Raw genomic sequence first — 27709 nt, 5'->3', positions numbered from 1 at the left:
TTAAGGCTTACCCTCACAACCAAGAAATATGCACTGTGCGCTGAAAAAACGGATTTGCCAAAGCAAAACACACTTCATAGTCTTTTAATGCAGCTGATGGTGCCTGGGAACGAGAGACGTAGAAAGGCAAGGGTTTGTTGCATTGTCACTGTGCCACAGCCTTTAACCGAGGCTGCAGTGTATGGCACTAGGTTGGGGCCAACATGCTGTAGAGGTTTCCGGCATCATAGGGTACTTAGAATTGTGCTTTTCTTCGGCTCTGTTCCTGTCCTTGCAAAATTGTGGTCTACTCCTAAATATGCGCCTAGCAGCACAGACCGCACCGACTGTCGCCACTCCCAGCATCTATTTAATTAAAATGATGAAACCGACATTCATGGCACTGTGTCATGCAGGCATCCTACCCCAATGCACACAGTGATTCCACTGGCACATCATTCCTTCTACTTAAATCTGCTCCTGTCTATTCTGGTGGAGTCTGAAGATCCCGGGGACAGCTATAGCTAGTGTCCAGCTTCATGATTCAGAGTAGCCATCTTTTAAATGAAGGAAACCATAATTAAAATAGGAAAATACTACATATTATCAAAAAAGGACTAGCGTGTATATTCCAAAAATCTCTGTGAATGTGTACAAATTCTACCTGAATTGTCTTACTTGAGGTTAATTTGTAATTAGATGTGTGTTTGTTTTCATCAAGTGTAACCACACAATTGGTGCATATAATCCTCAGTTAAGTAGTTGATCTTTATTGAATGTCAAATACTTTCCCTCTATTATGCTATGTACTGGCAGGTTTTGCATGAAATGTTATGCCTGATAAATAATTAAACAGAGTTCATGGATGGGCAGTGTGTTAGTGGTGTTGGTCATTACTTTTTTAAGTATTACTTATTTATTGGGGTAGACCCCATGAGGAGAAGTCAGTGGACTGTTGTAGAATTGCATCTGGAAGGGGCCACGTTGAGTCCCTCCGTCAAAGTTAATGAGCCCAATTGCATCCCCATGCCCTCTTCCGCTATTTCTGTCCACACTGACACAGCCTGAGACCCAACTTTGTTTGGTTAGAGATGGCAAACATCTCTGGCCGTATTTTATTTATACTTTTAAAACAAATTTAAGGAAACAGTTAATCACAGCACAAATCCATTTTTTTCCACAGTATACTTTCATCCATATCTTTTTAAGAGAGTCAGCTATACATTAACTTACCTAACCCCTCTACTACTCTAGCAACAAGTTTCTGTGAGCTCATGGTTGACTTGCTCCCAGATCACCCCTGCCTATACTAGAGTATATACTGTTGTGTTAAAAATACCTGAATCTCTCTTAAATGAGGCTCCTGTGAGGTAGTGGACCTTCAGTCAACGAGGAAGGCCTGCTCGTCCCAGAGCACTCGCACCTTGTCACCCCCGCACCCATCAAAAAGTTAGCCTGTGCAACCAGGCCATGTCTTGGTCCCCTGGCACAGAGTTCTCTCTCCAACCCCCAAAGGGCCAGTGTCCCAAAAGTACCACCGCATTTGCGTTGAGTTAGGCTGGGGCCGTGGAAGTGACCACTCCAACTCCTCCACCAAATGCTGCAAGCAAACCCCTTTCAGGTCCCACTGACAATGTTCTCATGAGTGTATTACTTAGTGATGTACAAGGGTTACCTGTAAATCCTTGCTACATATGAACTCATCCCATCACAGGCCAGCATGGTTCACCAACCACCAGGACCCCCCCACCACCTGAGAGACGAATTGGCATGCAAAAGCGAACTGGTTACCCCCAAATATGGCATTACCCTCAGGAGATAAATGCACTCCATCTGGAAGTAAAAACATCTCCTCCCTGATACAGCCTTGGGGGTTATAGTCCATACTTGACGATCTCATCAGCTAAGAGAGCAATCTGTTTAGGCACTTGGAGGATCATTCAGCGCCCACACAGAATACCACCTCTGTGTGCAGACTGCCTGGGAACCGTATGAGACTACGCAGTGAAGGCTTCTGAAAAACACTTAGCGAGCCACAAGACCTCACGCACAATGGTCTCAAACAGGTGTCTACATCATATTTGTGCTACATCATTGCTCTACAGAAACAAATCACATGAACCGGAGGCAGAAGCCCCCTTGGAACTAGCTTGTCCACCACCGATCACAGGCCTCTCACCCTGAGCCTCTCTGGACCAAACCACCTCATGTTGAAACCCGTAACCTTAGCACATGTTGCAAAATCACCAGACCAGAATGTCTCCCGAGCCCTCCAGATGAAAGAGTGGCAGTAAACCCACACCTCTTTAGTGGCCATAGCACCTGCACCCACTGAGGAAGGAAGAGAAGCAATATTAGAAGTCAGAGCAAATGCAACAAAACTTATCACCTATAACATGCAGAAAGCCGTCTCCCAAACCTTTGCACCTGCTGTCTGTCAGGTCCTGCCCTTGGTGCATAAGTAGCAGCCCTTATGCAGAATGATTGTAATCTGAAAAATGAAGGGTTGCTCCCAGTTGCCACTACAGCAACTTCAGCACCCCTGAGAGCTGATATCTGGAGAGAAGGGACCCGTCGGCATGAAGGAACAGCGCTGAGGCTGAATCCCATGACTGTAGCACTAGCTAATCTACTAGAGACTGGACTAGGCAGCACTGGCAGCCTATGGCCCTATGCAGAACTATATGCTCACCCCTGCCCATCTGGTCTGTTTCGGAAGTCACAAAGTCACCGCCTGCGACCCTCCAGGCCAGCTTATCTGCTCTAATTGCATATCCCCATGAATGTCCTTCTTAGACTGCACAAACAATATCCCCACTCAGAATGCACCGGAAAAAGCCAAGCAAAGGTTGCTTTAAACATCTGTGCCTCAAACTGTGATTCGCAGACCTCAGGCAACCTAAAAATAAGGGTTACTGGGCTCTGCACATTGATTGGTCTTCTTGTGTCCTTTTACTCCACCCTCTGCCAACCCATTAGAGCTTTCTTGATAGGAAATGAAGAGGACCAGTCCCAGTGCCCACCCAGCATTCAAAGAAAGAGAGGACCATCAAGCGCCTTTTTGCGTAAGCCGCTAACCGTCCCTCCCCTTTTAGCTTTGTCAAGAACGCCACTCAGGAGGTTTGCTTAAAGATGACCCTTCCACATAAAAACATCAGATACAACTGGAAGGCCCCCTCATAGGCTCTCCTCAAGCTAGTAGCTAAGCTGGCTGCCACAAGGTCTGGTAGGATGGGGCACCAAACCTCCATAGACGATCTGTGAATGGTGCAGGGTGCACTGCTGCCTCTGGATGGTAACGCCTGAACTCCTGCAACTTTATGCAAGACAAAGCATTTGCAGCATTACTGAATAACCTTGGGACATACTTTGCCTAAAAGTAATGTTCTTTTGTAGACACAACTAGATAAGCTCCTACAGTAATCTTAGAACCACACACTAGCTTGCCCTTTGTTGAGGTATTGCCTCTACCACCACCAGGTTGTCACACCAAAGCACTACTTAGCGATTGCTGAGCTGTGGACACCAGACTCTCAATGCAACAACAATCAGGAATAGCTCCAAAACCCCAAAATTTCACACCAACCCTTCTGGGCACCATTTGACCAGCCATGTCTAAGTGTAGCATTGGTCACCAAGTATAGCACCAAAACCAATGCTCCCCACTGCATCTGTGAAAAGACTCAAGTCACGGCTAGCCTGTGGTGGGGCTACCCATGCCACAGTCCCATTAAAGCGCTGAAAGAAGGAATCCAAATGATCAAGTCCTGCCTAACCTCCTGACACATCCATGTCCCATGGTGCTTCTGCTTCAAGCCAGCCATAGCCTCTGCAATGGATGTAGAAAAAGGCTGCCCCACAGGGATGACATGCAGGGCAATGTTCAGTTGACTGACCAAGATTTGAAGCTGGTGAAGTGTAACTTTTCTGGCCTGCAAGTGCTCTCTCAGGGAGTTCCTAGACTGTGTTACTATATCACCAGGGAGCCTGCCCATGCCCGCCACAGTATCTAGCTTGATGCCCAAGAATGTAATCATTGCGGATGGACTGCTAGTCTTGCCCTGGGCCAGAGGAACCCCTAACTACCCCAGCAGGTCAGCAAAACACTCCAACATCTCTGCACAGTGTGGTGAGCCCGGAGAGCCTAGGAAGAGAAAATCATCAAGGAAATGCAGAACCTACTTGGCACCAGTCACTTTCTTACAAACCCACTCAAGTAACGAGCTGAAGGTCTCAAAGTACGTGCAACAGACAGGGCAGCCAATGGGCATAGACCTGTCAAAGAAGAATGCACTATTAAACTGAAACCCTAATGAATGGAAATCACCTGGGTGCACTGGCAACAAACTGAAAGCAGATTCAATGTCTGCTTCCGCCAACAGGGATCTCTTACCCAAATGCTGTGGCTTGGTCAAAGGAAGTGTACCTTATAGAGCAAGGCATTGGATCAATGACTTCATTTACTGAACTTTCTTTTGGGGTGGATAGGTTCTGTATTGAACAGGACTGTCCCAGTTCTTTCCTGGGCACAGCCCCTAAGGGAGAGCAGACCAAGGGCCAGATGTATCAAGAAAGGCCTTTGCGAATCGCACATAGCGATTTTTAAGAAATCGCTATTTCCGAGTCGCAATATGTGATGTAACATATTTGCGATTCGGAATTAGCGATTTCTTAAAGATCGCTATTTGTGGTTTGCGAGGCCCAAATACCGAATCGCAATTTGCGAGAACACAATTTGCGATTCGGTAAGTGAAAATCGTAAATTGCGAGAAAGCACACCTGGTAGAGCCTGATGACATCACAAGCAGGAAGTGAGTCATCCCAGGCAGTTTGCAGGTGCCACACCCAAATGAGCTCTGAGAGAGACACAGCCCAGCCACCGTGAGCAAGTCTGTGAACAAGGCAGGACTGCACAACCACCATGGACACCTCTGCACAGGGAAAGGAGAAGGGAGAAAGGAAAAGAAAACTCAAGTTTAGTGAGCAGGAACTGGAGGTGCTCACTGAGGAGGTGGTGAGGAGCCATGACCGTTTGTTTGGAAAAAGCTCACTCCAGATCCCTGAGAGTGAAAAGTGCAGACTCTGGGCAGACATTCAGACAAAAATCTGCACTGTGGGAGTTGCACAGTGCTCTGTGGAGGAGATAAAGAAGAGGTGGTACGACCTGCGTTCCTGTGCCAAGGAGAGGGTGGCAAGACGACTGCAGGAGGCAAGGAGCACAGGAGGCGGACCACCGACCGAGACACCCTCCACCCCGATGGAAGACCTGGTGGAGTCAACACTCCTCCCAGAAGCTGTCAGTGGGGTCACTGACATCGACACATCCGGTACACCAAGCACCAGTAAAGGTAAGTGCAATATTGAAATGTAACCCCATATCTGTATGTACAAATGCCCCTTAGGAATTAGAATTAGCAAGTAGTGCAAAGCATTGTGAGAAGTAGTCCATTCCACATCTTAGAAGCGGCACAACAATGCCTTATGGGAGTGGTAGTTCACACCCCAGAGCTGAAAGTAGCACATAGAATGTAATTATGCCGAGCGACACCCAGAAGGACACAACACCCACAACATAGTGATATGATGTAACTCTACATTTATTACCATTGTGTGACATTTGGTGATACAAACATAAATGACATGCTGCACATTGTCGTTGCAGGTGGCCCAGGCCCAGCTGCATCTGGAAGTGCTGTTGCGGGGGATACTGAAACCCACCCTGCATCTGACTCAAACACCAGTGAGTCACAGAATATAGCGCCCATCAGACGCAGGGCTAGGGCTGTACCGCTACCCGAATTGAGCCAGGACTCTGACGACATGCGAGATGACGGCCACACACCTTCCCCAGATGGCAGATGCACTGTTATGCAGGAATCCCAGGCCCAGCATAGCACAACACCCTGCAGGAGGCCTACGTATGCAGGTGCACAGCATATTGAAGAAGGAGAGGGGCCATCAGTCTTCGGTGGCCTGTAATATGCTATGTTAAAGCAGCAGCGCCTGCAAAACAGAAAAGTCTCAGCTTTACAAAGGCAGATGCAGGCACACAATTCCAACTTGGCGGGGCTGCATCGGCAGTTGGAGTACCTCAATTCCAACCTCACTAAACTGCATGAGGGACAGCTCCAAGCTTCTGAGAACACCAGGGAGCTGACCAGTGCAGTGAGGGAACTGTGTACAGAGCTGCGGCACAACAGAGTCAGCCACCGCAGGCAGGAGAGGCGTTTTATGGGGATGTTTGGTGGTTTCTGTCGCTCAGTCAATTGCCTTGCAAATTCAACAGCCCTCATATCACAGCGTGCTGTGGCCGCACAGGTGGAGGCAGCGCACAGCAGTAGGGATGTGGCGCAGGGATTGTTGCAGATCACAAATGTGCTTGACAATATGCTGGGTAACTGCTTCGCCACACCCAGTGAACTGGGACTGGGGGACACCGAGGACACATCTAGCCTCAGCAGCGTAGCAGTGCCCACAACTGATGCTAGGCGTTGCAGTGCCAGGCACTGCACTGCCACTGAGGCCGAAAACAGAGGTGCCAGTGAGGCCACTGCGCTCTCGAGTGGCTTGCGTGGCCGTAGAAAGTGACAGTAATGGCCACAGGGGACTGTTTTATCATTGTGTCATACAGTAAACTATGATTGAATAGTGCAATACTGTTATCTGCTTTTTTTAAAGTTACATAATATTATTTGTGCTGCTAGTGAAACTTATGTTACCTGACGTTAAGGTAATACATTTTCTAACTACAAGTACACATGTCAGTGGAGTTGTGTTGTTATTACTCACATCTGAAATGGTTGTGCGTGATGTCAGCACGCCTTTGCCTGCCCTCTGCTGCACTGGTCCTGTCTGCTGACTGTAGGGGGGGTTTGGGATCATCATCCTCATCAGAGTCAGAATCAGATATTTCCAGAGGTATGCCCCTGGTGGTAGCTATGTTGTTCAAGATCGCACAAGTAGCCACTATTCTACATGTCATCTCCGGGCTGTACTGTAGTGCCCCTCCACTTTTGTGGAGGCACCGGAAGCGACTCTTCAGCAGGCCAAAGGTGCGCTCCACCACATTGCGGGTTGCCCTGTGTGCTGCATTGTATCTCTGTTCTGCAGGTGTTGTAGGCTTGAGGTAGGGCGTCATCATGTAGGTGCACACTGTGTAGGCACTGTCTCCTAGAAGGAACAGAGGGTATGATGAGTAAGTGAGCCATCTGACATCACAATGCCATCAATGCGCCAGTGTACAGAGGGTCAATACCTAGTAAATATCCTTCACCAAATTCCCAGCTAGCAGTCTTGTGTGAATCCTGCTGTGGCGAAAGATGTATGAATCATGTGTGCTCCCTGGGTACCTGGCCACGAGATCAGTTATGATATAGGAGGCATTGCATATCATCTGTATATTCATGGAATGTTGGTATTTACGATTGCTGTACACATACTCTGTGGCCGATGGGGGACAGATTGCAACATGTGTCCCATCTATGGCACCTAGGACGTGGGGGAACTGTGCTATCTGGTAGAAATCTATTTTTGTCTGCTGTATTTCCTGTGGGGTGTGGGGGAATCTGATGTACTGGTATATCCTACTCAGCATGGCGTTGATAAATGCATTGAAAAATCTAGAGAGGGCACTCTGTGATACCCTTCCAGCTGCTGCTATGACCCCTTGATAGCTCCCTGAGGCTAGTAGGTGCAGGGAGCACAATACCTGCACATGGGTGGGTATGCTATTGGTCCTGTGTGTTGTGCGCTGCAGTATGGGTTGTAGCTCAGCTATCAGGTCAAGTTTCATGGCTGAGCTTAACCTGTACTTCTAAAAAATTTCCTCCTCAGTCTGGTCAAAAAGGGTAATGCGCACTCTAAAAATGCACTCCTGTCTCCTCCTCCCTCTCCTCAAACCTGCCAAGATCCTCATTCTCCTCGCCACGACGTAGAGTGCAGCCATTGTGGAAAAGAGTCTGAGGCATTCTAGGCCTCTTTATATAGGTTGCACCTGGTTTCACTTAGTGGTATTTTGCATGTGCAAAAGGCCATTCTGCGAAAAATCTCAATTTGCGATTTTTTGGTGCATCGAATTGCGACTTGGTTTTGCGTGTCGCATTTTGCGTCTCGCAATTTCTGACTTGGAATACTGAATCGCTAATTGAGATTCGGTATTTCAGACTGTACGACGAAACAACGACTGCAAAAAAAACTACTGCCTTAAAAACTACTGCCTTAACAACGAGGTCAGAACACCGACCTCGTTGCTACTACTAATGATTTTACCACGAATGCCTTAACAACGATATTTTGTTGTAAAGGCATTCCTGAAAAAATCATTAGCAATAGGCACCATTCACCCTACATCCCCCAACCCCACCCCAAAACCTAAAACCCCCTGACCCCCCACCCCCTCCCCAAAACCTAAACCCACACTTACCTTCGCCAAGTCCCTTCTTTGTACCTTAACCACGCATGTTTGTTGTTCAGAACATACATAGTTAAGGCACAAAAAAACGAAGTCGTGGTTAAAAAAGCGTTGTTGCGCTTTCGTTAACCACGACCTTCGGAAAAAAAAAGTCATAAAAAAGGATGTTTCCCGGTATTTCATGTCGCAAATTGCGAGACGCAAAATGCGACACGCAAAACCAGGTCGCCATGCAAAAAAATCCCTATTTTTGCGATTTCTTATTTTTGGTCTGCGAATGCCTTTCATGCATCGCAGACCACGTTTTTGCATTCGCAAACGGCCAATTTTAGCGATTCACACCATTTGCGAATGCTATTTTGTTTGATACATCGGCCCCAAATCCGCAAAGGACGGCGAATCAAAGGGACCAGCAACTCTGCCCAGGGCACACTCCTTGGCAATCGTCTGACTGACTACTGCCCCATCATCGTGTATGGACTGCTGATTCTTTCGAAAAGGAACCGTGCCCAACCCCCCTTCCAGTAGGGATCCTGAAACCATAAGCGAAGACATTGAAAGGTGTCTGTGCCACCCCTGAGTTACTGTAACTGTTAAGCTGTGGGGTAAAAGCCTGATTGTTAACCAGAGAGTTGGTCTTGTATAAAAGAGAAAGGACACTGTTTCTGTTGACCCTTCTCCCTCCCTTTTTTGAAGCACTTGAACTTTGGGTGTGTTGGCCTGCAACAACAGGAGGAATTGTGTGTTGAACGTACAGGTCCCAGATGGTCTCTTTTATGTTTTTGTGTTATAGGCCCAGCAAGAAAGAAGGATTCCGCACCACAGAAGGTTCCTTGGTCAAGATGCGGTGGCAAAAAGATGAGCCCCAATTTTGCCCACTTTTTAAGGCTGGCCCCGCCCACCACTGTGCTGCAATTGTGGGACCCACATTATCGCAGGGCCTGTGGTAACACGATGCGGTGGGCCACACCCCTTACCCCAGGGAAGTCCCTGTCGAACCACACCGGAAATGGTGCCCACTCAACCCACATTCAGGGCATGCTCTGAGGTAGGAGACAAGGAGTTGGACAGAATTCATCAGATGTCAAATGCAGGGGCACAGTGATCAATTTAGAGTAAAGTGAGTGAGGGATGAGTAAAAGAGGTATGCTTCCCATCAAGGGTGCTAGATGGGGATGGTGGATGACTGTCAAGAGTGTCAAGAGCAGAAGATAACTACTCATAGTCCTCAATCCTATCCACCATTGCCTGCAACAGGCTAAGCACCACACACACCAGCAGGGGGGAAAGGGGAAGTGTGTAACAAGAGAGACTACCTCAGACACCTGGTGATTCATCTTCTCTATTCTCTCCTCACTATTTTACTGATTCCTCTAGATTATTCACTCCTCACTATTTAACTGGTTCATCTAGAGTAGGTGGTTTCTTGGAATGGCACCTATAACAAATCACAACAAACACCATTAACAGAATGGCTAAACACAACACAATACAGTCACTTTCTCTATTACATTCTACAATATAAATGTGCTGCTCTCAGGATTAGTCTCTCTTTATAACTGGTTTTAAAACAACTGCTCTTGAAACATATTATAACTGGAGTTCCTTATTTAAAGTTCTAGGCTCCTTTTAGAACTTTTTAGAACTGCTTTGCGTGGTAATATACAGGTATATATTTGTTAGTGTTCATTCTCTCCTTTACATTTCAGTCTTTTTTTTTAAGGGCCGAGCCTGTGAGCGCAGACCAAAGTTGGGTACAGTAAAGGGCTTTCTTGGAGCTCGCCTGTTGCTTACCATTTGTTGGCTTGCTTGGCACTCTGCTTTACAGTCTCGTAATTCGTCAATGCAGGCCTGGCATCACTTCAGTTCCTCTGTGTGGAGCACAGACCAAGCACTGATTGATTTAACTTAATCAGTGCCTGTCTGCTGCTCCAGATGTGATTGAGGTTCATTGTTCCTTTTAACGTCTGGTGCCCTGCAAACAGAAAGCTTGTGGCTGGCAAAAACGTGCCCAGCAGGACAAACAAAATTGCAAAGTGTTATTTTTTGTAGCTAAATTTCTTTCATTTTGCCAAGTCATCTTTTCTCACTTTGCCCTCATGTTTTCTTTTGTTTTTGCTCGTGGGCACTGTTCTCAAAGAATGACAATTATCTTGTTCTAAGACTTCCAAAGCGACATTGTTGCTTTTTTATGTGCAATTTCTGAAATGATGCTTTAACACATAATTGTTCAGTACACCCTTATCCACTCCACTCCAATGTGCCCCGCTACAATCCACCCCAATCTGCCCCACCTCACCCCACACCAGTCCACCACACTCCAATCCAAATTATTTACCTCAATCCAATCCACCCACCTCAGTCTAATATCCCCCCTCTCCCGTTCTCCCAACTCGAATTCAAAATATTCTGCCCCACTCCAATCCAAAACAATATGCCACTCTCCACACTAAAACAATATGCTCCACTCCCGTCTACCCCAATCCAATCTGCCTGACTCCAATTCAGGCCCCACTCCAGTCTAAAACAATCTGCCCCACTCAAATTTAAAACATTCTGCCCCACTGCAATCTGCTGCACTCCAATCCAAAACAATCTGTCCCACTCCAATCTGTTGCGCATGCTCTCATTATCTTAATGAGACTACTGGATTTTAAGCAGCAAGATCGTCCACGATGTGGGGGACTGAGTCTGACTTACGGTGTATGACACTTGCCACTCCAAAATCCAGGCTTTCCTCCGGCTAACTAGCAGTGCCTCATCTCTCCCGAATGGTAGAGATGATTGGGCAGCCGAGCGCATTACATTTCTGTACTGCTCAGGGAAGTCGTGGTCACTCAGGTCAAAACCAGTTCTCTCATACACAGTGCAGTCTCATATATAAATGACAATAAAGGCAGTGTAAGTTTTAAAGATTGGTTTACTAAAACGACTGCATCTTGGATAGCAAAGTATGAGCTGCAATAACCAGAACTATACAACACAGTAATATTAAAATAGTAATGATGAGAGTGAAGCACAAGAATAAGGCTATCATAGTGCCGCTAGATTATTTTTCTCTCTAAGTTATATTTCGAGCACAGCATGTTAAGCTGTAAGCCTGACTTTCAGTGTCCCCCGGGAGGACATCAACCCTCATACCTGAGCAAAGGCCTGTAATCTGTATCAGCATCTGCAACGGGGCATTCAGCATACAGTTGTGGTTCCCTGGCTGGAATCTCCCTTTTGACGTGTACTAGGACTAGAAAGTGTTTTTATAACTAACAAGCAGATGTTCTAAGAAAATGTCCCTACGTAAGGATGTGTATTTTCTACGAATGCTGGAGACTAAACTTCTACCACGTTTACCGGCAATGTACCAGACTGTAGCCTTGACTGAAGCACAGGGCGATCAAGAATGCATTATTTGAGAACACAGTGCTGGACTAAGCTAAACAGTGTGATAGAAGAAATGAAAACAAGACCGTAAAAACTGGTTATTGTAAAATAACAGTGAGAAGCTGAATAAAATATATCTAGGGCAAAGTGCACAGCGGCCTAGTATGTTAAACTAACGTGCATGGAGCTATACTTAAAATGGCTACACAACCAAACCACTCCAATGCAATCCAATCCACCCCACTCCAGTACAACCCACCACAATCCACCCCACCCCACCCACCCCACTCTACCTTAATCCCCTCACCCCTAATCCACCCCACTCAATCCACTCACCCCACTCCAGTCCCCCCACTACAGTCCTCCCCACTCCAATCCAGTTTGCCCTACACCAGTACAATCCACCTCACTTCCTTCAATCCACCCCACTTCAATACACTCCAATCCACCCCTCTTTACCTCATTCCAACCAACCCCACTCCACCTCATTTTAATCTACCCCATCCCACATGAGCCCAATCCATCCCCTCAGTACACCCCACCCATTTCAATCCACTCCATCCCACTCCAATCCACCCAACTATACTCCAATCCAGCCCACTCTACCCCACTCCAATCCATCCCACCCCATCCCTGTTCAGTCCACTACATTCCAATCAAATCCATCCAGCTTACTCCACTCCAATCCACCACACTCACTCCAATCATATCTACCCCATGCCAATCCAATCCATTCTACTCCATTCCACCCACTCTAATTCTCCCCGACCCACCTGACCCCATCCCAGTTCAGTCCACCCCACTCCAATCCAATCTATCCACCCTATCCCACTCCATTCCACCCCACCTAAATACAATCCATCTTACTCCAATCACCCCAATCCTGTGCAACACACCTCACTCCAATACAATTCATTCTGCTGCAGCCCACCACACACCAATCCATTCCCCCCAATCTCAATCCACCACACTCCAATCCACCCACCCCACCCCACCCCGCTCCAATCCACCCCACTCTATTTCAATCCAATCCACCCCATCTTATCTCAATTCTGTCCACCCCACCCCAGTCCATCCACCCCACCCACTCCACTACAATCCATTTCACCCGCACTCCAATCTAATCTACCCCACTCCAATTCAGTGAATCCAATCCTTCCTACTACAACTCTAATCCACCCACTCCAGTTCAATCTAATCCACCCCAATCAAGCCCACTCCAATCCACCCCACCCCTATCACTGCAATCCAAACCACCCACTCCTATCAAATGTAATCCACCCCACTCCAATCCACCCAATCCAATCCACCTCACCCCATTTCAATTAGGGGTGGTCAGAGCTCACAGAGTTGTACTCCGTGGAATTCCGTGGAGTTAGCTAAAAACTCAGTAAAATTCCATGGAGTTCCACCTGTGGTGGAATGCTGCCTGGCCTACTACTCTGGCCTGAATGCACCTGATCCCGGAAGTGCTAAGCAGGGTCAGGCGGCCAGACCCGGCTTGGCGCTTCCAAGATAGGACACATTCAGACCAGGGTGGTATGCCGTTTCGGCCTCTTGTGCTGACAAAGGCCACCGGCCTGGAGCCTGCTGCTCTTAACCACACCTGCACCCTTCATTTCACCAACTGCCCTCTTTCACAAACTTGCTATGGAGGACCAAGCACACCCCCTGTTGTGCACCAGCATTGCAATCACTTCCTCTGCACTTACACACAGCCTCAGACCGCCCTTACTTTAGTGCCCAGCACTAGCAGAAGCAAATCAGCTTACCACCAGCAGCCTGGTATTTTCACAAAGTGCCTAGCCTTGCTTGCCACTGGGCTCTAAGGCAGTCTGTCACGCCACACACATCTCTATGTGACGGGGGCTGCAGGCTACCTCTCTGCAGCTGATGCTCCTCTGGTTTCCAGCTCACCCTGCTGGCCTCAGCTCTGTGCTGCAAAACACCACTTCCTTTCCCAGGGACTCTGGGAAGACAGGTACATTTCAAGAGGAGCTCTGACAGAAGTTTCCTTTTTTCAAAGCACAGACCCTCTCAAATGTAAATACTTTCCATGCCCTGTGCCGGACCCTGTGTGCACATAGAAGAGAAAGCTACATGAGGGTCTTACCTGAATGCTGGCCTGGGTCCAGGGTCCCTGTTGCCAGTAGCCTGGCTCTCTGCTCCCTTCTCTCGGGCTGCTGAGGATAGTGAAAGGAGGGAGGCCTGTATCTGGAGCTGGCGCCAGTGCAGCCCCTCAGGAGCAGCTTGCAACAGCTCCACGCCGTCTACTGGCAGAATTCAAGGCCTTAGCTAGCCGTCTCCTTGCCTTTCATAGGGTGAATGTTGTCTACATGTTGGGCCAAGTGTAAAGTGCAGACCAGTTATGGGCCACACAGCGCAAGAGCAGAATGCACTTGCGCTGAGTGGCCCATAACTGGGCTGCAGTGCACACACACATTGGTGAGCTCTTCTGCACTGCTGGGCTAGCAGAGTTTATGGCTGCACTCCAAGTGGAGCACAGAGTGCCAAAAACTCTGTTAAATCCACTAGCGGAGCGGAGCTCACGGTCCACTCCTAATTTTAATCCAATCCACCCCACTCCACTCAATCCATTCCACTCTACCCAAATCCAATCCACCCCACTCTACTCTAATCCAATCCACTCCACTATCTCATTGCACTTAAACCCAGTCCACCCTATTCCACCCCACTCCACTCAAACCCACTCCACCCAATTCCACCCTATTCCACCCCACTCCACTCAATGACACTCTCTGCCCCTGAACCACTGAACTCTCCTCCCCTTTATTCAGCTCCTTTCAGCTGTGCGATACTCTACTCCCCTACTCCACTCTGACACTCCACACCACTAAGTTTTAGCTGTGCTGATCAGCAGCCACACAGGTGTACAACATGGCAAAACACATTGCTAAAGCCAATAGCTCTTGTACAGGCGAGACCTATTGGCTTTGTGAATGCTTGTTTCTTTGTTAAGAAACTATAACTCATTGCCCAAATTACATTGTACATGAGTTATAGTTCATCAGATAAGTAGAACTAAAAGTATAACTATAACTGCTGAATTCCTATGGTTTTACATGGGTAAAATGTCAACCCATCTTTGACGTCCCTGTAACCTTTGCTTTCGCAGTGAATTTCTATGGTTTATGTAATGCACACATTATTATTTCTGTCAGGTTGCGGCCAGCCAATTAGGGCATTGATTTCTCCTGGATTCGAGGAGGGTCAAAGAAGGATCAGAGGCGGACCCAGGAAGAATTTGAGGATCCACGGATCATCTGGAAAAACAAAATAGGCAATTTTTTGTCCATGATGGGTCCGTGTATCCTGACCCCTTACATCTTTGTACACTGCCCCCCCCAGGCAATGAGAGAAACAAAATGGCTGCCGCAACTTTTGTGTCAGGTTGAGACCAGCCAAGCGGGCCCTTGCTTTTCCTCCAAATCCGCAGAGGATCTGAGGAGGATCCGCGTTCCTACATATACAAATTTTGTTTTTATGTAATAACTAGGAAACTACTGAATGGATTTACACCAACTCACAAAAGGGCGCTTTCTGGACCAAGAGCCAGCTTTCTGCCAAATTTGGTATAAATCCATCCAGCGGTTCAGTCTGTAGTCATGTTCAAAATCCCTATGGAGCTTAACAAGGCAAAATGTGTTTTGGGACCCCCCCTTTTTCGGAGTCCTCGTTTAATGGATCACCCTGAAACTTTCCAGACAGCAGCAGAAGTGAGTGTCAATTTTTTTGGGAAAAGTTTGTGAACATTCATCAACCGGTGCCAAAGATATAGGCAAATAAAAAAATTCTGCCAGTAGGATATATAGATATATATATATGTAACCTAGTGGCAGTCGCCACTAGGTTGTTATAGTTAGGACCATGTTTCCATAGAAAAAGCATTTTTTGGCTTGCCTATACCTTTGGTGCCGTTTGACGAATCTTTACAAATTGCACACATAATGTTTCAGGGTGATCTGTCAAGTGGGGGCAGACAAAAAGGTGGCGGAGGCTAAAAAAGTTGTGTTTCCTATGTTAATTCCCAAAGGACATTTGAATAAGGCTACAGCCCAAACCACTGGACGGAATTACACTACATTTGGCAGAACGCTAGCTGTTGGTATGCAGATTGTGCTATTTGGTGTTTAGTGTAAAACCGTTCAGTAGTTTTTGAGATACTAAAGAGAAAATAAATTTGTATGTCTGAGGTCATGAATAACTCATGAATATTCATGAATGTCCGCAAGTGTGTGAATATAAGCACTGTAATTGGCTGGCCACAACCTGAACAGAAAGATGCAGCTGCCATTTTAAGGTCTCGGGAGATGGTCACTGGGGCTTAAAAACAAAATGAAAAGTAGCATAAGGGTCCAGGGTAGAGGTACCCTGACCCCAAGAGTGTGATATAGAGGAGTTTCAGGGTCAAATTATGGGTTTAAAATGATTTTTATTCACCATGTGTGACATTCATGATTAATCAAGATTATTCAAGATTAATCAAAAGTAAGCAAAACTAATTTTAAAACATTCAGAGAATAATTCATACACTAATTCATTCACTCATGCATGCACTCAAAGACTCATGCGCCCACTCCCACACCCACTCAGACACTCATGAACCCATTCAGACCCAGTCATGGACTTCCACACCCACCTTTACACCCACTCAGACACTAATGCAGTCACTCACAAACCCACTCAAACCCTCATGCACCTACTCACAGACCCTCTCAGACACGGACACATCCACTCACAGACCCACTCAGACACTTATGCACCCACTTACAGACCCACTCAGACCCTCATGCACACACACACACACACACACATTCAGATACTCACGCATCCTCTCAGAAATGCACTTAGGCCCTCATGCACCCACTCACAGACCCACTCAGACACTGGCACACCCACTCACAGACCCACTCAGACATTGATGCAGCCACTCTCAGACCCATTCAGATCCTCACACACCCACTCACAGACACACTCAGACACTCATGCATGCCCTCACAAACCCACTCAGACCCTCATGCACCTACACACAGACCCACTCAGACACTGACACACCCACTCACAGACCCACCCAGATACTGATGCACCCACTCACAGACCCTCACGCACCCACACACATACACACTCAGGCTCTCATGCACCCACTCACAGACTCACTGAGACACTGCCACACCCACTCACAGACCCACTCAGACACTGATGCAGCCACTCACAGACCCACTCAGACCCCCATGCACTCACTCACAGACCCACTCAGACACTGATGCACCCACTCACAGACCCACTCAGACACTCATGCACCCACTCACAGACCCACTCAGACACTGACACACCCACTCACATACCCACTCAGACCCTCACGCACCTATTCACCGACACACTCAGACACTCCTGCACCTACGCAGACCCTCATGCACCCACTCATAGACCCACTCAGACACTCCTGCACCCACTCACAGACCCTCTCAGACCCTCATGCAACCACTCACAAACCACTCAGACCCTCACACACCCACTTTCATACCCAGACAAACACTCTCACACTGCCAACCCCCATGGAAGCTCCTGCTATGTCCCAGGGTGCCCACGTTCTTGTGCCCTAAGGTAACTGTAACTCAGGCCTTCGTCATGCACTGATAATTACCCCAGATATTACAGCACTAATGACAACTTCTGTAACATCAATAAAAATATCAATGAAACATTTCACTCGAATGCTTTTGCCAAAACACGTAGGCCATTTCTCTTTGGTGTTTGGTGACACCTCGCACTTCGCACTTTTACTGTTAAGAAATAATAAACTGTTAAGAAATAATAATGTAAAAGCAATTCAATCATACTGGATGTGTGCCGTCTCTTGGAATTGCCCGAAGAAGAAAAGGAAAAGTTTACAGATTGGGGCAGGCTTCCTGGGAGAGAAATATATATATATATACCTGTGATCAAGGCATTAGCCGAAACGCGTCAGGATTGTGAACTCACAATTTCTGCTGCACTGAAGTGGAAATAAAACGCTTGATTTTACTGTGGATTGGTGCTTCAGCTTTCTGTTGCAATTAATACTGGGATGCTTCGCCCTTTACCGCGGCCGCCCTGGAGGGTCTGTGGCCCTGTACGGAGCAATTTTGGATTAGGATTGTTTAGTGAGGGGCCCGACCCGCTCTACTTCGTGCACATTACGGCATTTATCCAAGATTTGGTGACATGAAGGTGAGAAAGGGATGGGACAGAGGTATTCTATCTCTGTCCTAGCTTTCCACAGACTTTCGACGTGAACTTTTATTTTTGGGAGCAGCAGGTGCCTGGCACAGCCCGTGGATATGGACTGCATACTGTATAACATGCTTGGAACTGTGATACCTTTTACTCTATTTGAGCAATATAAAGATTAAGTACTGTCCAACGCAATAACTAACATTAAGGTGTATTATGGGATTTGTATTTCAGATTAAGGAACCACGTGCTGATGATTGAAAAACACTGTGAGAAAGTACATCTGTTTCATATTACCTGTGATCAAGGCATTAGCCGAAACGCGTCAGGATTGAGAACTCACAATTTCTGCTGCACTGAAGTGGAAATAAAACGCTTGATTTTACTGTGGATTGGTGCTTCGGCTTTCTGTTGCAATTAATACTGGGATGCTTCGCCCTTTACCGCGGCCGCCCTGGAGGGTCTGTGGCCCTGTACGGAGCAATTTTGGATTAGGATATATATATATATATATATATATATATATATATATATATATATATATATTATACTTAAAGTCGCGGATCAGTCACCGTCCTACACAGCAGGATGCAACAAGGGTCGCAAACCCTTCCAAATCATCAATACAATTCCTTCAAAAAGAAGACAATGTTGCAGCCACTTACTTGCTACAGTCCAGATATCTTTAATCAGGCAAACAAACAAAAATGGCAATGAATCCTCCAACGCGTTTCAGGAGACTCTGCTCCCTTGCTCACAGTTATTCTGAACCCCTTTTCCCTTTCCATTATATCATCTTAAACATGAACACAAAAAACGGACTACAAACATTTCAGGAAACCATGGCAGCCATCTTACACAGTGCTACCACTGCTAAACCTTTCAACATACTTACTATATTTTTATTTCGTTATCTATAATTAACTGTATTTAATTTAATGCATCTCTACTTACTTTTAATAAAATCTTACTCCAAGAAAACTGGAATCACGGTTAATTATCAGATTTAATACAATGAAACCTATAGGGCTGAATAAGGATGAGGAATTATCTGTGCATTTATATTGACTAGTCGTGAAACATTATGATATCTAAATTGGTTGGAAATTGGTATACTATTAGGTTATGGTTATAATGTTAATTGTTTCCCTTTTTCTTTCTTTCTTTGTTTTTATTGTTGGCAGGATATGTGTATTCCTAAAAAGAAGCAAAGGAGCAATTATATTGTTAAGAAAAGTCTGGATTACTTTGAAATGCATAAACAGGAGTACGATTGGAGATATTGTTATGCCTAAACAAGAAGCAAAAGAGCTATTATATTGTCAAGAAAAGTTTGAACTACTTAGAAATGCAGAAATATGAGAACGGTAGGAGATATTAATATATATTATATATATATGTATATTTTTTTTTACTTAGTGGCCGTCGCCGCTCTGTATAGTTAGCACCTAGGTTCTATAGAAAAGACATTTGTTGTTTTGCTATAATCTTTGGTGCCGGTTGACGAATTTGTACAAAATGTTCCCAAAAAACTTTAACCCTCAGTTCAGCTGCTGTCTGAAATGTTTCAGGGTGAGCCATCAGGCAGGGGCCAAGAGAAAAGGGGGTGTCCTAAAACACATTTTCCCCATTTATTTTTCCATAGGGATTTTGAACAGCAATAGCACTGGAACCACTAGACAGATTTTCACAAAATTTGGCAGAAAGGTAGCTCTTGGTCCAGAAAGAGCCCTTTTTGTTTTTTGGTGTAAATGTGTTCAGTAGTTTTAGAGATATTGAAGGAAAAAAAGGAATAAAAAATACAAAAGGGGCCAGGGTACAGGCACCCTGACCCCTTAGCTGTGATGCTGGGGTCTCAAAGGGACCTGCCCAGGGCTAAAAGCATGTTGAAAAAAATATTTTGCCACTGAATTGCGATGGGGTCGCAGATCCATGGCAATATTTTTGTAAAAAATGAAACGCCGGATCTCCTGCTTCATTATTTCGAAGCCCCTGGGTGGACCAAGTTCCAGACTCCTGGCCCTATCCTGCTTCAACCGCCACCTGCCCGGGGCATTACTCAAAGTAAATGCAGGGGATGCCTGGACCCCCCGCAGCCCTGGGGACCACCACCTCCCTGGGCCATTTATCTCATTGTGCGTGAGGGGGCCATGCAGCCCTGGGGATCACCACCTCCCTGGGGCATTTCTCTCATGTGCAGGGGGGGCTCGCATCCCTTCCCCTGCAGCCCAGAGGATCACCACCTCCCTGAGATATAATAGGAAAGTGATTGGGGTTCAGTTTCAGACCCTCAGACCCTGGGGACCAACAACTCCGTTGGACTATTCTCATTGGAGGGGGACGGCATGGCCCCCCTTGAGGACCCACTGATGGCCCTGAGGACCACTACGCCCCTGCTATGTCCTGGGGTGCCTGCCCCTGGCACATAGCTGTTTGTTGTGGCTTGGCTGCAGCTTTGAAACTGCGGCCAAGTCACAGCAAACAAAGTCTGCTTTCTGACAGCGGGACCTGTCAAACAGGTCCTGCTTTCAAAAGGCGTAGTTTTCATCTCTGTTCCCTGCATGCAGGTATGTGTGCAGGAAAAAGAGATGAAATCATTGCTCCAGCAACTAAGCAGTTGCTGTTAAAACCAGCTTCCTGCTTGCTGGAGCAATGAGACAGTGAGGGATGCCATGAGGTTTTCCCCACGGTCCTAGATAGCCCGTTAAGGGAAGATAATAAAAAAATGTAAATGCCCAAGGACTGTGGAGGAGGCCTTGAGGCTCCCCCCGCAGTCCCAGATAGCCCATAAAGAGCTAAAAAAAAAAAAAAGAAATAGCTTGAGTGTGAAGGTCGCAGACCTGCACACTGAGCGTTGAGGGTTCGAATCCAGGTGTGTTCCTGGTCGTTTCCCTCTTTTTTTTCTTGTAAATGTTTAAGGCTCATATTGAAAGGTGATCTTAGTTTTTTCCAAAGGACAAATATATTCTACTTTTCAAATTATGCAGAAATATCTCATTCTAAGTATATCATACATCAAAACCTAAAAACCTATCTCTCTCCCTCTCACCCTCTTTCTCGCTCTCTCTTTCAATCTCTTTCTCCCACTCACACACCCACTCAGACCCTTGTGCATCCACTCACAGCCCCACTCTGACCCTCCTGCACCCAGTCATAGACCCACTCAGAGTGTTACTCACCCACTCACACACCCACTTAGAGTCTCACACACCCACTCACAGACCCAGTGACACCCTCATGCACTCACTCACAGACCCAACCATACGCTGACGCACAAAAATACTGATGTACTCACTCTCACACCCAGACAAACACACTCTCATAGCTACTCTCACCCTCAGATACACCCTCTCACACCTATTCTCACACCCAAAGAGGCTGCGGCCTACTCCTTCTGCACACAGCCAAGGGCTGTGCACAGCATGGGGTTGGGTCGTTTGGGGAGTTGGCCACAGGGGCTGGCTACAGGCCAGATATTGCAGGCAACCTCCCCTATGCACGGGATAAATGGGCAACTGCCACCAAGCATGCCCAAAGGACGTGCGCGGAGGTGGTTGGATTAACGTATAGTAATGAGAATTACTACATGGTAAAAAAAACATAGAAATTCATTGGAAAAAATAAAGGTTATAGGGACTTTATAGTTAGGAAATAGAATTTAGTAAAACATAAAAATTCACCTGAAAAAACAAAGGTTACAAGGACGTTATAGTTAGGCTCACATTTTAAACATATGAAACCATAGAAATTCACCAGTTATGGTTAGTTACCTCAAGTAACTATAACTCCTGCCCTAAGGTAAATATAACTCGCATCCTCGCCATGCACTGCTGATTACTCCACAAATTACGGCACTCATGACATCTTTGATAGCATCAATGTAATATTTGTAGTAACATGTTTGACGAAAAAACGTTGTATATATATATATATATATATATATATATATATATATATATATATATGTAGAAAGAGAGAGAGAGATGCATGTATCATTTTTTTTTTTTTTTTTAATTACAAGATCCTGGCAGACAGCTAAGGAGATTCTAGCAAGAATTATTAGAGGGCAAATCTTTTACCACTAGAGGTTGTCAGAGGCAGTAACAAACACCAAAATCACACCCTACAAATGTAATCAGTGACATTTCATGTATAAAATGCCTATCTTTAGGCCTTAAAACAGATAAATTACAAACCACCTTTAAATGCCTATTGATTTTAAAATATGCTTTTCACAATCAATACGTGAGGTCTATGTATCATAGCTTTTCTTAATAAAATAGGGCAGACCTATGGCAACAGAAATATGTGTGCCTAGTAAATCAATCAAGCTGTTATCATTGGCTTATCACTATACAACCTTAGGCCCCCTGTAATAAGCGTAAGATTTGCCATAAGACAACCATCAGACATTTAGTCATAAAATTACATAGTCTACAAAATTACATTTGACAAAGCAAAATAGTATCTCTTCTAAAAGGGCTAACAATGATTTTGACAGTACAAATCTTCTGTACCCATGGTGTGCCAGAGTGGGTACCCAGCACCAAAACGCTTACCTACTATGTTCATCTGTGGGATTCCATGTAACAAAATACATATGTGTAGCTTTAATAACAATCTACCCTTAAAAGCCTATTAATTTTATAATCTGCTTTTCAACATGATCATAACTTTTTGTTAAAAACAGTCAGGCCTATAACCTTCATCATTAGCTTCCCACCATAACCAACTCAGACCTACTGTGTTGGTTCATAACCCTTCCCACAAGGGAACCATCATGTATAGTGCAATAAATTTACAAAAATGTACAAAATACAGTTGTCAAAACAATAAACAATCCCTTCTAATGGAGCATAAGTATAACTTTAGTGTGAATCTTCTATCCCCATGATTTGCTCATGTGCGTCACTAACAACAAAACTCTTGCATACCACAGTACAGTAACAAAATACTTGCCAACAGACTCTAGCACAGTGCAATAACAACCCTTAACCCCTTCGCTGCCAAGCCTTTTCCTCTTCAGGTACCAAGCCTTTTTTTGGCTGTTTGGGGCAGTTCGCGCTTAGGCCTTCATACCTTTTTGTCCACATAAGCTACCCACGCCAAATTTGGGTCCTTTTTCTCCAACATTCTAGGGATTCTAGAGGTACACAGAGTTTGTGGGTTCCCCTGGAGGAGACCAAGAAATTTGCCAAAATGCAGTGATTTTTCTTTTTTTTTTTAAATGGGGAACATTACTGCAGAAGAAGGCTTGTGTTTTTTTCCCCTGAAAGGACATGAACAAATGGTTGATGGTGCTAAAATCACCATCTTCTCGGCTTTCGGGAACAGGCAGACTTGAATCACAAAACCACATTTTGTAACATAATTTTGGCATTTTACTCGGACATACCCCATTTTTACTATTTTTTTGCGCTTTTAGCCTCCTTCCAGTTAGTGACAGAAGTAGGTGTGAAACCAATGCAGGATCCCAGACAGCTAACATTTCTGAAAGGTAGACACAATTCTGAACTCAGCAAGGTGTCATTTGTGTAGATCCTACAAGGTTTTCCTACAGGAAATAACAGCTGAAATAAAAATAATATTGAAATTGAAGTGAAAAAAACATCAATTTTTCCTTACGTTTTACTCTGTAACTTCTTCCTGCGATGTCAGATTTTCAAAAGGAATATACCATTACATCTGCTGGACTCTTCTGGTTGTGGGGATATATAGGTCTTGTAGGTTCATCAAGAACCCTAGGTCTCCAGCACTAGTAAATGAGCTGCACCTTGCAATGGGTTTTCATCGCATATTGGGTGTACAGCAATTTATTTGGTAAAGTATAAAGAGTCAAAAATAGGTATCAAGGAAACCGTTGTATTTCCAAAATCGGCACAAGATAAGGTGTTGAGAAGCAGTGGTTATTTGCACAGCTCTGAATTCCGGGGTCTCCATACTAGCATGTGAATTACAGGGCATTCCTTACACACTGTCTTACATTCGGAAGGAAAAAATGTAGAGAAAGACAAGGGGCAATAGCACTTGGTTTACTGTTCTGTGTTCTAAAATAGTACCTCACTTGTGTGTGTAGGCCTAGTCCCCACAACAGGAAACACAACATCAACACATCACATTTTTACATTGAAATCAGATATGTTTTTTGGAAAGTGCCTAGCTGTGGATTTAGGCCTCTAGCTCAGCAAACACCTAGGGAAACCTACCAAACCTGTGCATTTTTTAAAACTAGACACCTAGGGGAATCCAGGATGGGGTGCCTTGTGTGGCTCCCACCAGGTTCTGTTACCCAGAATCTTTTGTAAACCTCAAAATTTGATTTGGCAAAAAACACCTTTTCCTCACATTTCAGTGACAGAAAGTTCAGGAATCTGAGAGGAGCCACAAGTTTAATTCCACCCAGCATTCCCCCCAAGTCTCCCGATAAAAATGGTACCTCACTTTTGTGGGTAGGCTAGTGCCGCCTCTAGCTCAGCTGGCACCTAAGGAAACCTACCAAACCTGTGCATTTTTTAATACTAGACACCTAGGGAAATCTAGGATGGGATGACTTGTGGGGCTCTCGCCAGGTTCTGTTACCCAGAATCCTTTGCAAACCTCAAAATGTGGCACAAAAAAAACTTTTTCCTCATGATTTGGTGATAGAAAGTTCTGGAACCTGAGAAGAGCCACAAATTTCCTTCCACCCAGCACTCCCCCAAGCCTCCCGATGAAAATGTTACCTCACTTGTGTAGGTAGGCCTACTGCCTGCGACAGGAAATGCCCCAAAACACAACATGGACACATCACATTTTCCCCAAAGAAAACTGACCTGTTTTTTGCAAAGTGCCTATCTGTGGATTTTGGCCTCTAGCTCAGCTGGCACCTAGGGAAACCTAACAAACCTATATATTTTTGAAAACTAGACACCCAGGGGAATTCGTAATGGTGTGACTTGTGGGGCTCTCGCTAGGTTCTGTTACCCAGAATCGTTGCAAACTTCAAAATTTGGCAAAAAAAAAAAACATTTACCTCACATTTCGGTGGTGGAAAGTTCTGGAATCTGAGAGGAGCCACAAATTTCCTTCCACCCAGCGTTCCCTGAAGTCTCCTGATAGAAATGGTACCTCACTTATTCGTTTTTTAAAGCTAGACTCCCAGGGGAATTTAGAATGGGGTGACTTGTGGGGCTCTCGCCAGGTTCTGTTACCCAGAATCCTTTGCAAACCTCAATATTTGGCAAAAAAACATCTTTTCCTCACATTTCGGTGACAGAAAATTCTGGAATCTGAGGGGGGCCACAAATTTCTCTCTACCCAGCATTCCTCCAAATCTCCCAATAAAAATGGTACCTCACTTGTGTGGGTGGCCCAGGTGCCTGCAACAGGAAAAGGCCAAAAACATGTAGAGATTGAGGGGATAGCACAACAAGTTGATAAGCACAATTTTTTCTTTTATACATTTTTAGGTTGACTCTGCTTTGGGGACCCACACAAGTGAGGTATAATTTTACTTGGGAGGCTCAGGGGAACGCTGGGTGTAGGAAATTTGTGGCGGCGCAGTGATCCTTCAAAGAAAATATGCTTTTTTAAAGCAAATCTTGAGGTTTGCAGAGGATTCTGGGTAAGACAATGTCTCCGGGTGTCTAGTTTAAAAAAATGTCTGGGTTTGGTAGGTTTCCCTAGATGAAGGCCGCACCCGGGGCTAAAAACGCTGGTGCCACCCCCGCCAGTATTACAGGTAGTTTTGTAATAGATCTATTTTGATTTGTCCACATCCTTCTTTGATGTTCCAAACACTAAAATTGTGAAAAGAAACGCACTTAGGTTATATTAGAAAGACCCCTCACCCACCAACCAAGTTGGTGGCATGCTTCATCATCAGGGTCCCACCCAAGACACCCAGCATTTCACAGGTGTGCGACGCCTGATTACAGCGGAGCAGATTTTTTCAATTGTACCACACATACTGGTTGGATTTGGCACAAGGGTGAGTGATGGTAGATCAAATTTTATTAACAAGAGATTTCACAAATATGAAATGCATTGTTAATAACTGAAAGGCCATAAAACTGAACCAATGATTCACAGCTCGTGAGCTATAGAGCCGCAACAAGGCACCAACCGCTTTACAGTCCATTCACACACCTTTCATACATGACATACACAAGACCATTCACGCCGCCATCCGCGGGCCCAGCATATTTCAACACTCGCATCAACAGACAGCGCCATTCAATGGCCCATCACTTTTATGTGCTGCCATGCTTGACATAGCAATCACACCGGCTGATGGGAGTGTGTGGAGTGGCCAACAGCAAGTCAATATTTACACCGGCAGCCAAGTGCCACTCCACGCACACCGCCAGCCAAGCGCCACTCCACACATAACGCCAGCCAAGCACTGCTCCACACACACCACCAGCCAAGCACCACTCCACGCACACCATAAGCCAAGCACCACTCCATGCACACCGCCAGCCAAGCGCCACTCCATGCACACCGCCATCACTTTTATTTAAACAACAAAGAAACCACTAACTAATTAGAAATAAGTAAAAAACTACAAACAAAAAAGCTCTACCTAAATACATGGCAGTAATGCCAACCGTGAAACTGAACATATGAAAATGTAAAACAGGCAGTTTACGCTCACAGTAGTTTCCAATAATGTTTTTGAGTGTGGTAACTACTGAAACAGTCACCCACACACAGCCCAGGCTTTGAAGGACATCAGGGCAGTACATCTCTATATCTCTTAGCAGGAAAGTATTTTTTGGTCGTGGGAGGAATGTGCTCAGCAAAGTGGCAATCTTTCAATCTAGCTACATCCTCCACCACTGCTTATCTAGGAACTCTTGTCTGTTCCAGCACAACAAGGCTCACTATGATAGACTCCTGAAATTTCACAAATGTCATCCTTGACTCTGGAGAAGTATTCTTGAACACAACAAAAAGCATTAAAAGTTCTCAAGTGGAACAGGTTAACCCCTAATTTCTTATACCAAACATAAGCCTTACGAGCAGCAGTGTAAGGTTCCAACCTCTGATCTACTCTATCAACACCACCCATGTGCTTATTATAGTCTAAAATGCACAACGGGTTTGCGCACTTCATCAACTTGGCCCCAAACAGCCACAGGTGAAGTACTCTCATCATGGATGATAGTTAGCATGTAAACATCCCTCCTATCTGCAAATTTCAGAGCTAGCAGCTCATCATTCCGCAAGGCACTGCACTGTCCCTTCTCAAGTCTTTCACCGACAAGTTCTCTTGGATAGCTTTTCCGGTTAGAGCAGATTGTGCCACAAGCAACAGTGTCAACTCTGAACAAGTCTTTAAACAACTGCACTCCAGTGTAGAAATTATCTACGCTTAAATGGTGACCTTTGTTAAACAGTCGACTACCAAGTTCCCACACAATCTTCTTGCTAACTCCAAAAGTGGGTGGACAACCAGGGGGGTCAATACTGGAATCTCTACCAGTGTAGACACATAAATTATAAACATATCCTGTACTACTTTCAGACAGCATATACAATTTAATTCCATACCGTGCCCTCTTGCTAGGAATGTACTGCCTAAAAACCAAACGACCCTTGAACAGGACCAAAGTCTAATCTACAGATATTTCTTTGCCTGGAACATAGACCTCTGAAAAACGATCTAGGACAGATCTAATCTTAAAAAGACAGTCAGAATCAGGGTGATCTCATGGCAAGGCTAAA

General features: G+C 45.5%; 1 long non-coding RNA gene across 2 annotated transcripts in view; it reads left to right on the top strand.

Moving 5' to 3' along the window:
• The window catches only part of LOC138258765 (uncharacterized), a 159131-nt gene that overhangs the window by 8617 nt on the left and 122805 nt on the right, over nt 1-27709 (top strand). Inside the window, exon 1 of one of the 2 annotated variants that reach the window (XR_011198559.1) lies at nt 19247-19368. The exons of the other annotated variant lie outside the window; for it this stretch is intronic. This is a non-coding gene — a long non-coding RNA (uncharacterized lncRNA). Of the gene's footprint in view, nt 1-19246; nt 19369-27709 lie in introns of those variants that run through there. 2 annotated transcript variants of the gene reach the window in all.

The sequence above is a fragment of the Pleurodeles waltl genome, chromosome 2_1 (assembly GCF_031143425.1).
Source record: "Pleurodeles waltl isolate 20211129_DDA chromosome 2_1, aPleWal1.hap1.20221129, whole genome shotgun sequence".
In the NCBI taxonomy this organism is placed as follows: Eukaryota; Metazoa; Chordata; class Amphibia; order Caudata; family Salamandridae; genus Pleurodeles; species Pleurodeles waltl.
This window is presented reverse-complemented; position numbering and strand designations above follow the sequence as displayed.